This window comes from Lolium perenne, chromosome 4 (genome assembly GCF_019359855.2).
Source record: "Lolium perenne isolate Kyuss_39 chromosome 4, Kyuss_2.0, whole genome shotgun sequence".
Lineage (NCBI taxonomy): Eukaryota > Viridiplantae > Streptophyta > Magnoliopsida > Poales > Poaceae > Lolium > Lolium perenne.
This window is the reverse complement of record NC_067247.2, coordinates 86,992,069-87,006,638: the sequence shown is the minus strand read 5'-3', so window position 1 is coordinate 87,006,638 and position 14,570 is coordinate 86,992,069.

The window sequence follows — 14,570 nt, the reverse complement described above, 5'->3', positions numbered from 1 at the left end:
ACCCGCGGGGAAAGGCCGTGGGGGAATGAGAGCAGTATCTAATGGCTTTTGTTTTTCTTCATTTATGTGCGCGTAAGAATGGGAAGTATTGGGAGAATGATTTCCACGGAGTTGGCTAAGGGTATTTCAAGCTGCCATTCCTTTCTTGCATTGGTTCAGATTCCAGTTCGCAATTACGAATGGCATACTTCCTTTATTCCTTAGCCAGAATCGATAATGCCCATCTTTTCTGAAAATAAACAACTAAGGGCCTGCACGTCGACGGCGTTGCGTACATGTGTCAGTTTTACCGTGGTTTGATCCGGACGGAGCTCAAATGACTGATCCAGAGGAAGCATGCCACCAAAATGATAGTTGACGACTTCGCCTTGATGGACTGGCATCACAAAACCATCGTGTGCAGCGTCTGAGAACCTCTATTTACAGTTGCCGGTACCTACAGCAGTGATGTCAGCAATGACATCAACCATGTGCAGACTTAATCCTCTCACAAAATTATGAAAGAAAACTGAAACATATTGAAACAAAAATAATTTGTGAAACATAAGGTAGTGAAGTCAGTTTCACTTTTGTGCCAAAATGTTTCACAATGTTAGCCATGTATCTGTTTGGTTTCATAAAAGTTTCACTTATATTTCAAATACTAGTTTAAAATGTTTCACAATGTTAACAATGTATCAGTTTGGTTTCACAAAAGTTTCACTTATATTTCAATTATTAGTTTTATATTAGACAAAATGTTAAAAGGCTCACCAATCTCAAAGCAAAATGAACAGTGGATGGGACACCGGTATGTACCGGCGCCTGTAAATTCGCTGCGTTCGTGCAACGTCTTCTTAGTTCACGACAAATTGTAGTCTACCTCCTCAAAATTAAGGTGTTCTGTAACCTGCTATAGTATTTCAATGTCCTGCATTTAACAAATATGTGTACAAGCCCTTTACATGGTCGACTACTCGGAATAGTTGTCTCTCAGGTCGATCGAATCTGCCAGCTGCGAAAGCAAGCATCACAAATCACGTCTCACTTGCCATTGTGGATGCGTAGAAGGAAATAATCAATTTTGAACTCTAAGCTTCAAAATGAACACTTGTGGACAAATCATTGCTAACTTGCACATTGGGAATCTTATAGTATTGCCGCATCTCTCTTTCGTTCTTATCGCTCCTACGTTCTACCATGCAGTTGACCACTAAATCTGATCATCTACCATCAGCTATGTCTTTTTTAAAAGAATAGACACCCAAAGACATCTTATATTTGATATTTACCAAGGGAAACAAAATCCCGTACAAGGGGCAAACAACTCGACGTACAAGGGGCAACAAAATCCCGGAGCTCCACCACGCACCTCCCCGTGAGACGGAGTCCCTGGAAGCAAAGTGCGCCGGTGTCCGCCAGCAAAGCCGCACCGCTCGTCAACGAGAATTTAGTAACCGAAATTTGGTATTTTGTATGTACGATGAGCAATCTGATCCTCGTCAACAAGTTCAGGTATCCATCATGCATTTTACTCAACCAAAAAAAACGACGATGTCAACCCCGACACCAGTATCTATTGAGGTTGAAAGCCAAAATCAAGATAAAATGCGAGCAATTCTTCTTCCAATGTAATTTAATTATTGGAGACGTTGTCACTACTATGGACAATTTATAGTTATGTGATTGTTACTGCAAACCTACACAGGAGTATATTATATTGATGTGCTAATTTTTTTGTTAACTTCGAATACCCAATCTGAAAATCCTAGCTTCGCCAGCGCCATTTGGGTCGTACGATAAATAAGCTAGCTAGGACAGTAAAAGATTCCTGATTTGTAAACAATGGTACTTGCATGTAGCGGAAAAAAAACTGGGGGAGTACATGCGGGGAGAGTCATATACTCCTGACTCCTCAATACAAGAAATTGCATGGGGCAAGTCAGCCGAGGGGTAAATTTGCCCCAAAAAAGTATAGAATTCTAGTACGCTCTATATTTCAAACAAAATATCAAAAAACTATACGGGCTATATCAAAAAACCAAGAGAGTATGAAATAGTTAAATATATTCAGTTGTAGGCGCAGTCCATTGATCGCTGATCAGTAGTGGACATCGTTACGTTTCCGCAACGATGACGCATGTGCCGCGTCGTACGTGCCTGCAGATGGGGCATGCAATGATGCAAACCGAAATGCGACGCGCGTGGGAAGAGGCAGCGCCCGCGCGCGACAAAAACCGGCGGTTTTTTTTTGCCGCGCGGGGCTTTTAGCGCGTCTGTTGGAGATGCTCTAAGGCACTTGGTTGCCAGCGCCAGTTTTGAGACGTGGATTACATGATTTTCAAAGCCGTCCAAAAGTTGGTACAAAAGAAACGTCTGAATCAGCGACCCAGGAAGATATCCGGAGAAAAGCTAGCAATTAGATCGTTTACCTACTTGTTATGAATTGTGTGAATGGCTAATTAAATAAATGCTCCCCCGATCCATAAAAAATATCGGGGATTTAGGACTAAGGTAGTACAACTTTTGTACTAAGTTTTCGACACCTATTATGGATGGAAGGGAGTATGACTGACAATAAGTTTTGACCTCTGACATACGAAATGCCACGTCTGTGACATATACACAATTTTGAATGAGGAGCAAAAGAATTTAAAAATAAAATACATTATCCATATGAAATTTTAAATAACTAAATTTTCTAAATAATTAAAATAGAACTCACAGTATTATGGAATATAAACTAAAACGAGAAACAATTAACAACACCCATTATTACAGTTAATTGTGTTAAAAAGACCAGCACAATGTGAATATGGCTTAAGCTCTTCACTTTTGCATGATTGCATTTAAGTAGCAGAAACGAAAATACTTCCAAAGTTGGTGTTGTAGCATCCAACTCTTGTTTGACAGGCAAGAACGTCAGTGCCGGCTGCTTATTTGTAGGACTGCTAATTAATACGGTACTACCGGCATGCCAGTAGTAAGGAAATCACTTCCATGCCATTGTTCTTGTTTAGTTTCTTCTACCTTCTTGATAGTATATGTAGTAACTCGTCCCATCTCTAAGCATCCTAATAATACATCACCTACTATGTTATGTACGACTATCATCAATACAACACTACTTGTTTGACACTTACAAGGCGATATCCTTGTTATATAAAGTACCTAGATAGGAAACACGAATGGAGGAAGAAACTATTAGAAGGGAAACACACAGGGAAAGGCCTTGGGGGCATGAGAGCAGATGGCATTTTGGTTGTCTTCATTTATCCGCGTGTAAGAATGGGAAGTATTGGGAAAATGATTTCCACAGTGGTAGATAAGGATAGTACGAGCCGTGGTTCTTTTCCTGCGTGGCTTCGGATACCAGTTCACCATTACGAATGGCATACTTCCTTTGTTCCTTAGTCAGAATCGATATTAACAATCTTTTCTGAAATTGAACAACTAACGGCATGTAGGTCACAAGTTTGGCGTACATGTCTCAGTTTACCATGGTTTAATCCGGACGGACCAGAGATGACTTTGCCATAAGGGATCGGCATGGCGAGATCATGGTGTGCAGCTGATGCAGAGTTCACGAGAAAACTGCAGTCTACCTCCTCAAACAGTGTTGTTCCACCTGCTGTGGTATTTGACCGTCCTGCATTCAACAAATATGTGTACCAGCCTCCAACTCTGAATATTTCTCTCTCTCTCTCGGATGGACAGGCCACCTGCGGAAGCAAGCTTCACAAATCACGCCTCATGTGTCATCGTGGATGTGTAGAAGGAAATAAACAATGTTGAACTCCAAGGCTCAAAATGAACACTTCTAACAAATCGTTGCTAGCATGCACATTTTGAATCTTATGGATTTGCCACCTCTCTCTTTCCTTCTTTTTCCTCCTACTTTCTACCATATGCAGTTGACCACCAAATCTGATCATCTATATCAGCAGTATCTTTTTTCTAAAGAAAATACACTTGAAACAAAATCCAGTGCAAGGGGCAAACAACTCGACACAAACCATTATGGTCGTCTTCTTCCTTCGATTGTTCGACAACTGCTTAAGTTCGAAACATGCCAATCAAGGCTTTAAAGACCACACCAGCCACTCACCGCGAACATCAAGATTAAATAATCGCCGAAGGAACATCGACTGGTGACACACCCTAAGCTGCAGAAGCTTGAATTCCTTCATCACTAACTAGAGGAACCGGACCTTGCCGCCGACCCAAACGAACAAAGAGATTGATGATGTCTCACGACTAACCAGCAAAATCTTTCCCTAAACAGAACACACCAACTGTCAAGATCCGCATGAATCCATCAAATCCGATAGAACATACCCTAAGTGGCCCTTCACAGATGTTGGATCGAACGTCGCCACCACCTTGCCAGGGGCGGAGCCAGGATTTAGTCATAGGGGGGGCGAGGCCGAACGGAGGCAAAAACAATTTGTTCGATGTTCGGGCAAGCTACTCCAGATTATGTTTCCCCCTTATAGCTGTCTTGTAGTTGTCAAGTCGTCAATAGTGGATACATGAAAAAATCAGAGCGTTAACCAGCATAACTAGGGCTCATAGATATAATGTTCATTTTTAATTTTAGTATACTGAATGTTGATGAAACTATTGGATTTTCTGCTAGCATTGCTACCTGGCTTGAATAGAAAACTATTGCTGAGTGGCTACCAATTTTACAGGCTCAAAGAAAATTAATCAGCTATGTTTCATAGAACTACCATCGTACCTTTAGATTGGGTGTTTGATCCAATATAACTGGGAGGTCGACGTCCTGTATATGATGGTGAGGCGCCGGCGCCGTCGGCAGGATAAACACTTCACTGAGAGGTTAGCAGGACGGCACCGCCGGAAAGTTTCCTAGCAGCTCTTGGCATGGTTTAAGAGCAGCAGCAGGCGCCATAACAGATCGATCTAAGATTAGGAATGATACGGCTGCTCCGCCGCCGGAAACAAGAGGGAAGTTACGGTGAAAACTAAAAGATATCGAGCTCCAGGAGGATGCCTAAACTGGGCTGGGCTTCATGTGCGTACATAGGAACAGGTCGTAGTGTGGGCTTTGAGTACTAACGCTAACAATTATCCACGGTCAATTACACCGTATACATTACTCAGCCTATATGTACACCAGATTTGTTAGGGGGGGGCCGAACCTTGGGGGGGGGGGGGGGGGGGGTCTAGCCCCTGCTCGCCCCTGCCTCCGCCCCTGCTTGCAGTTGCCACTCGGCAGACCAAGAACTAACAAAAACAAGGACCCACATGAAACTAGAAAAAGGAATAACGAGTCCACACCCCTCTTTGCCACCGACCATACCGTTGGACGGGATAGGGGAGAGGGAGCAAGGTGGTGGCGCTAGGAAAACCCTAGTTGTATACTAAAATCAAGATACATGCCTTTCTTTTTTTGTCATCACGTTAATCCACATCATCTAAATTATCTTGATAGTTTAACACCCGAAAATAAATAATTTATTTTAATGGTGTTGTATGCCACTTGAAAACTTTTTACTCTTATCTTAATTTTTTTGCCTAATTCTTCGATGCTTGAAATTCACATTTGGATTTTCAATCGTAAATATTTTTAGAGATTCATTTGAATCACTTTGCCATCTCCCTTCATACACCACCTAATACATCCACAATATCCACATAATACAAGTGAAATATTCTTTTCTACACCGCCACTCTTGGATTATTTCAAGAGCCAAGTGTTTTTAGCGACATATTTCATCTCCAACCAGCAACCACATCTACCACATCTACCATATCCATTCAACACCTCTGGCATTTCCTCTTGTTCTTAGCAATTTGGATGGCCACAAATAAATGCCATGCCTATTACTTTTTACCCCCTTAGACATGTGCAAATAAGCTCTCCACCTCTTGGTCGCAAAAAAAAAAGCTCTCCACCTCTTATCATAGCATAGAAATTGTGTGAACCATCTCACCAACTCCCCTGGTCACTCCAATGACCTTTTAGCCCATCCATTTGATCATTAGAACCTCTTCCAAAATTATTGTGAAAACTAATCATTTTTGGACATTTAGCCAAAATGCTATCTACATGTTCCCCCCAAAAAAATCTCCACCTCATAAAGCACATATATACACCTAAATCCAACTATTGGCATTGGTTTTGGATTATTTGTTTCTGAAAATTGTTTCGAGCATTTCATCGAACACCTTTATGGGTAGAATATTGTTTTCATTAATTTGTTGTTGTGTTTAGGACGAACCTGTGACAAGCCATGTCCCTGTTTTGGACTAGTAGAAACCTTGTGACCTCCCCTGTGTATCCAGCTCCCCATTCGTATCCGTTGAAGACCAGCTCTTTATCCCTCTCTTATAACTATGGTTGAGTAACCTAACTTGAGTTAAGTTGCCCCAGGCTAACCTCTCTTTATCTATGAAAGGAAGGATTAATTGGATCAATGCCGTTGTAACTTTCACCGATTGGAGATACGCCATTACAAAAACTAAACTTGGAAATATGCCACTCCTACTTCTCCATACCTCTAGCTATGCAATTAATTTCAATATAAAATCTATATTCAGCTCCAATACTTCGGTACATACATCCATGCATGTACTCTGACCCATACGGACATGAAATGAAAAAAAAAGGAAAAAAACCGCATCAAATTTCAGTGACCAAATATCACTCGCGCGCAGACAAACTAAATTGCCCCGCCCAAAGCTCATGCCACTGGTGGAAAAAGAGGCTTTAATCCCGGTTTGCAACGTCCATTAATACCGGTTGTGCAACTGGTATTAAACATGCGGGACTAAAGCCCCCCCTTTAGTCGCGGTTGGTTACGAACCGCGACTAAAGGCCACCGCAGGTTTAGGGTTTTAGCCCCCCTCCCCCCCCCCCCCCCAAACCTGGTTTCTTTTTAATTTGTATTGTTTTATTTCTTCTGTGTTTTATTTTAATTTTGAAGGAGTTTCACATATTCTACGGTACTACATACATGCATATGAATGTACAATTTCAAACAAATTTGAAATTAGAACCAAAAAGAATTCAAGAGGAATATACAATATATATTCAATATCATCGGATGACCATATACAATTTTGAACAAGTTTACATACATAATTTAATGCATATGAAGTTCTACGTCCTCTACATAGTGTTCTCCTTTAGGATCGATGACTTCCCTCGTGAACCATCCAGCTAGTTCCTCTTGAAGTGGTCGGAAGCGAGCTTCTGGACTAAGCATCTTCCGGAGGTTATTCCTCTTGACATTGTTATCACACGGAACCCGTTCAGAGGTGTATCTCCGGATCATCTCACAAACATAGTATCCACATAGATTGGTCCCCGGTGGCTGAATATCCCCAGTCGCAGCCACTGACCGCATGAAATGTAGCTCTTTTTTGAATTCACCGACCCTTTCATCTGAGAACCGTCTCCAAATCCTACGAGGCAAAGAAAATTAAATGAACAAGAGAGTTATTAGTTACTTGATATTAGGAAATGAACGAAATAGGCCGATCGATATAGAGCGCAAATGAATGAAAATAATTACTTCCGCAGCATTCTTCTCATGTCGCCCCAAAGCTTTGCATTCAGAGTCAGAGAGTCGTGGACGAGACATGTGGATGTGTGAAATTTAATTACTAGCAGAATCTAGTGGAACCTGCGGACATGATACATGCGCAGTCATGCATAACTCATCGATTAGCCGGCCACATACCATGCATGGAGTAAACAAAAGAGAATGTGCTCAAGACAGAAACACTCACCCAAAATGGTAAGGAAATAGAATATCACTTTTGAGTTCCTGCTTTGTAAGAAACCACCACAGGTCGGCCTCCACGTCGGCGGGGTGATGTTCTAACACATATCCATTAACGATGTGTGGGTCAATGAACCCAACATCGTGGATGTTCCTTACTTCGCATTCCTTAATCTTCATTCTGCATAATAGCGTACACAACAATATAGTTAGGACATATATATAGTGCAGGCAATATGAACGAGATGGGGTAGAAATAAATAACTTACAGAACGTAGCAACTGATGATAGATTTGTCGAGCTCGCACAGATTGAAAAGCTGGAACAATTCACTCAGATGAATTGTTACATAGTAATGTTTGAAGTGATGCTCATATCTAACTTCCGCATAAATATATTCTTTGGCGTTTTTATTTTTTATGTAACCCTTGTACCATTTCAGCAGACTTTTCATTTGTGGAGGTAGATCCTCTTCCTGCGCAGGCTCGATGAGAGGCCCATTCGGCACATATGTAATTACTACCTCCTTCACTGGCGCATCATCAAGGCCTAAAAGTGCACGAAGAGTCATACCGATCAGGGCCGCTTGTTCTCTGGCACCCGTTACGGTCATTCCCTATTCTGCCGCAGCTGCTATGATTGTGGGGTCCATTAGTTCAGCATCCGGACCGGCGGCTTTCACTATGAGCGGGGCGATCGATTGTTTACTTTGTTCCCCGAGCTGGGCAACTCGTTTCCCGCTTTTTTTACTTGCTAATTCTTTCTCGGCCTCCTCCAAGGCTTTCTTCTCCTGCTTCTCCGCCAGCTCTTTCTTCTCCTTCAACATGAGTGCCTGCCTACGAAGTTCACGTGCATAGTCGTCAGGCAGATTCTTCGCGGCTTGGGACAGTGTGCTCAAAAATGACTTAGCCCACTTCTTTTCCTTGTCAGAATATACTGGCTTGGGCTCGGGCTCTCTTCTCGCCTGGCATTCCGCCCTCCATTTCTCATGGTGAGCATCCGCGGCCGCGTCGACTTCCTCGGCACTACGTTCCCAAGGCCTCGTGGGGAGAGGCTTCAGTGATGGCTCGGGTACCTTTGTGGTCTTAGGTACATAAGGGTCCGGGTTAATAGTCCAGGACTGCTTCTGCTTCTTCGCCGGAGGTGGATTGGGGGGCGGCGTCTGCTTACCCGCCCGGGGCGGACTGGGGGGCGGCGGCTGCTTACCCACCGGAGGTGAATTGGGGGGCGGCGTCGGCTGACGTGAAGGAGGTGTAGGTGAAGCACCACCACCACCACCGCCGCCACCGCCACCACCACCGTAGGGGGGTGGACTTGTTGGCCTTGGCGCCTCGCCTGGAAACTTGATAAAATTCTTTTGCCATAAAATGAAATAATGGCGCTTGACATCTCCAAGTCTTCTCTCCCCTTCAGGTGTATAGCAATGTCAATCTCCAGGTCCTCAAACCCTTGTACTATGTCCTCCACCGTGACACGAGCATAGCCATCTTGAATGGGCTTGTTGTGGTGGAGTGCTCCAGGTTCACATGGTAAAGCACTGCCGATGGCTACCTTCATGGACATGTTCCCCATTGGATAATACAGATGACATTCTTTCATCTCCTTTACATTGTCCACGCGGTAGCGAGGAGGCTCCGGTGCAGTAATTTCGATCGTCGGTGCATGTGCACCAGCCGGTGGGGCCTCCACGGAAGCCACGCTGCTTCTCCGCTGCTGGCTTCCGACATCCGGTGGATGATCTTCATGCTGCGTCCGAGCTGCCTCTCTTTCTTGTACTAGTACATCCACGGTTTTCTTCATCTCATTGAATTCCGATGCCAACCGCGCCAACTCATCTTTTTGCCGATCCGCCTTTCTCTTACGTCTTCTGTAACTGTAGGGGTCATCTTCCTGGGAAAACCCTTCTTCCCACGAAATGACGCCTTTGCCTCGTACACGTCCTCCGTATTCAGGATTCCCGAGGGCTCTTGTCAGCTGGTCATTCTCTCTGTTGAACTTGATCTTCCCCTCTTGAGCATCCCTCATTGCGTCAATAAGGGCTTGGGTGGGTTTAAACTTTGTGTCTCGGTGGGTACACTCCCCTGTCACCGGGTCTAGCGTTCCCCCATGCCCGTACCACCAGCTTTTGGCCCTAGGTCCCATCCCTCGGTACCTAGAGGGATTCCTCGCGCCCTCAGTTCATCCTCCATCTTCTGCCACTTAGGCTCCGAAAGGCGGTATCCTCCTGGCCCCATAATATGATTGTACTGCTTCTTAGCCGCATTTGCCTTATTTTATCCGATATGGCCTTGAATTCCTCTGATTTCTTTTGCCTCACAAATTCGGGCCAATCATCTTTCAGCTTCTCATACTGTCCGGTGAAATCCGGAGTCTTCCCCTTCTCGACATATTGAGCTGCTAAATTTTTCTTGTATGTGCGGAATGCTGTGGCCATCTTCGGAAGAGCGAACTCTTTGACCAGCCTCCTCCTCTTACGTCCCTCCGGATCATCGTTACCAAATTCATCTTTTTTGCGGTATTCCGGAGGTAGAACGAAATGCTCCATAAGCGTTCTCCAGCATTCCTTTTTCTTTCTCTTGCTGACGAAACTGGAACCAACACGTGCCTTCACTGGCTCATGCCATTCTTGGACGGTGATCGGGACGCTGTCTCTAACAACGACTCCGCATTGGTTGATGAACTTGGTGTACGCCTCTTCGGGCTCCAGCGGCTTGCCTTTTGGACTGATAACATCAATGGTATATATTACTCCTTGTTTCAGCGTCTTGGTTTTGCCACGCTTTGTCTTCACCGATTTTTTCGACGATCCGCTGGCCGAGGGCTAAAATAAGAAAGAGAGTCGAGTTAATACACATATTTATTGAAATTGCTAAATTTGTATCACCAGAGGCTCAATGTATATATATACCTCGCCGGAGGTGGTGATTGCTAATTGTTTATCAACATCGCCGGAGGTGTTTGTCGACGGTTCACCTCCATCAACAGTGCCCGTTCCTTCGTCATCACCGCCAAGGTTCAGATAAGAAGAGATATCATCTTCTTCATCTTCTTGGGGCGGCGGCACATAAAGAATGTCGCCGTTTATGATGCCGAAAAGATGTGCCTCAGCTTCCGGATTATAGTTATCCCTAATCGGGTTGGCTCTATCGTCCGCCATATGTGTCGCTCCTGAAAACATGTAGTAAAAACTAATTAATTGTGTATATGCCAGCATTATCACATCTCTTCTACATATAAAGAGAGAGGGCAACGAGGGAGGCGAGAGGGGGACGCGTATTAGATGTGTATATGTGGACGATCGACCTCGCCTCGCAGTTACCGCGTGACCGAGAGACCGGTGGCGGTGGCGAAAGGGCGGTGGCGGTGGCAGTGCCGACCCTCTCTCTCGTAAAAAAACAAAAAAAAACCGCGCGTATACGGAGGGGGAGGCGAGGGCCTCGCCGCCCCTCCGTATACACGCGGGGTCGGTGGCGAAAGGGCGGTGGTGGCGAAAGGGCAGTGGCGGTGCCGAGGACAACACACATAACTCTCGCCGCCCCCTCTCGATCCCAAAAAAAAACACCGCGCGTATACGGAGGGGGCATTTTTCGGCAATTTTGCGGTTTCCCGCGGAAACCACCTTTAGTCGCGGTTGGGGACACAAACCGCGACTAAAACCCATTTTTCAGAAAAACTAATTAAGAAAAATAAAACTAATTCAATTCAAAATCTAAAAAATACATATAATATATCAAGAAATTCAGAAAAATAAAACTAATTCAATTCAAAATCTCAAAAATACAAATAATATATCAAGAAATTCAGAAAAATAAAACTAATTCAATTCAAAATTCTAAAAATACAAATAATATATCAAAAAATTCAGAAAAATAAAACTAATTCAATTCAAAATTCTAAAAATACAAATAATATATCAAAAAATTAAGAAAAGTAAAACTAATTCAATTAAAAATGTTGAAAATACAAATAGTATATCAAAAAATTCAGAAAAATAGAACTAATTCAATTCAAAATGTTAAAAATACAAATAATATATATAAAAAAATAAGAAAAATCCAATGTCTTCCCTCATCTGTCTTCCTGCCCCCCGCTTCCCACCAGTTCTTTCCGGTCACCTCTGTCTTCCCACAAGTTCTCCCCGGCCCGTCTTCCCGATAGTTCTTTCCCGCCTATGTCTTCCCGCCATTTCTTCCCTGTTTTCCCGCCAGTTCTTTCCCGCCTATGTCTTCCCGCCATTTCTTCCCTGTCTTCCCGCCTCTTTCTTCCCGCCACTTTCTTCCCGCCTCCTGTCTTCCCGCTCCCATTTTCCCGCCATTTCTCACTACATATATGTAGCCCGGCTTGGCCAGCATTATCACATCTCTACAATCACTCATCACTCTCTCATGGCTTCCACCGCACCCACTCTAACCTACCAGCAGGTGGAGGAGCTTTGCGCCTCGAACTACCCTTGCCCACCGGGCTACCGCATCCCCACCGGCTGGAGCCTAAGCGCCAGAGGCGTGCCGGTCCCTCCCGTCCCTCATGGTACTGCGCGCCGGGCGGCCATCACGAACCACTACTACCTCGATCTCACGCCGGAGCAGCGGATGAATCCCTGCTGGCATCCCGATAACCAACATACTTGGGATGCCTTCTTCATTAATCGGCGTGACAGGGCGCTCGCCAGGTATGAGGAGGACGGTCTGCCTCCTGGGAACTTCCACGAGGCCGGCTGTCGGCTATGGTGGTACGGCCGGACTCTACAGAGCGTCATGGACTACATCACGACCGGCGATATCCCCCGCCTGCGCTACCCTCAGTCGAGCCACGAGCGCCACCCGACGACAGCGACGACGACAGCAACGACGACAATGGTGGCAACTTAGAAGGCGACGACTACCAGTACAACGGCGGCGACTATGAAGACTACGAGTATGCATATTATACACCTAGGCAGGGGTATGACTAAGTCACTCCAAATTTCATGTATCATCAGTGGTATTTATGGCACGGCCAATCAATTTGGGCAATGCTAGATCCACCAAATCCCATGCAATTACGGCTCCTCTAGTCTTTTTCCCATTATACGCCTAGGCAGGAGTATGACTTAGTCACTCCAAATTTCATGTATCATCAGTGGTATCTCGAATCAATCAAATCATTCGAAAATGGACACCAAACACATCACAGATAATATAATTCACATGATCCATTCAACAAAGTTTGGTACAATAAATTATTACACATCATTTCTTCCCTTGTGTCCCTGCTTGCTTACGATTGAGCCGTATCCATGGAGCATCCTCATCATTTAACTTAATGCTTGGTTCGGTGTTCACTTTGAAGGGTGGAATTTCACCAAACATATTATAATCTTCTGACATGTTTGCTTGAACCATTTGCACCGGAACAAAGGGACCTTAAAGGAGGGTCCATAGTCAAGTTCCCATATCTCCTCTATGTAACCATAATATGTTACCTTTTGCCCATTCTCGGTTGCTGCATCAAAGCGAACACCACTGTTTTGGCTGGTGCTCTTTTTATCTTGGGCGATCGTGTAAAATGTATTCCCATTTATCTCGTACCCTTGGAAAGTCGTTATAGTCGAAGATGGTGTCTTGACCAACATGTATAGCTGATCTACAACATGATCGTCATTCATTAAATGTTTTCTCAATCAACTGCTGAAAGTCTCCATGTGGGCCTTCGTAATCCAGGATTCAGGCTTCCCCGGGTTGTCCTCGTGTAAAATATTCTTGTGTTTCTCAAAGTACGGAGCCACCAAGCTGGAATTGGTCAGAACTGTGTGGTGTGCTTCAGTCATAGAATGGTCGTCCATACATATCGTTGATTTCCTGCCGATCGTGCCTTTTCCACTTAGTCTCCCCTCGTGCCGCGATCGAGGAAGACCAATCGGATTAAGGTCAGGAACAAAGTCAACACAGAACTCAATTACCTCCTCATTTCCATAGCCCTTGGCAATGCTTCCTTCTGGCCTAGCACGGTTACGAACATATTTCTTTAATACTCCCATGAACCTCTCAAAGGGGAACATATTGTGTAGAAATACCGGACCGAGGATGGAAATCTCTTCGACTAGGTGAACCAGGAGGTGCGTCATAATATTGAAGAAGGATGGCGGGAACACCAACTCGAAACTGACAAGACAATGGACCACATCGTTCTGTAGCCGTGGTAGATCTTCTGGATTGATTACCTTCTGAGAGATTGCATTGAGGAATGCACATAGCTTCACAATGGCTACTCGAACATTTTCCGGTAGGAGCCCCCTCAAAGCAATCGGAAGCAATTGCGTCATAATCACGTGGCAGTCGTGAGACTTCAAGTTTTGGAACATTTTGTCCGCCATGTTTATTATTCCCTTTATAATCGAAGAGAATCCAGACGGGACCTTCGTACTGCTCAGACATTGAAAAAAGATGACCTTCTCTTCTTTGGTCAGAGCGTAGCTGGCACGACCTTGAAACCATTTCGGATGCCGGTCATTAGGGTCTTTCAAACGTTGCTGGTCCTGCCGTGCTTCCTTTGTATCATTTGTCTTCCCATACACGCCCAAGAAGCTTAGGAGGTTCACGCAAATATTCTTCGTACCATGCATCACGTCGATTGCAGAGCGGACATCTAGGACTTTCCAATATTCTAGCTTCCAGAATATAGATTTCTTCTTCCACATGGGTGCGTGCCCGTCAGCTCCCTGCGGAACTGATTGTCCGCCAGGACCCTTTCCAAAGATGACTTTCAAATCCTTGACCATATCAAATACCTCATCACCAGTACGTTCCGCAGGCTTCGGCCGGTGATCTGCCTTGCTGTTGTAATGCTTGTCTTTCTTTC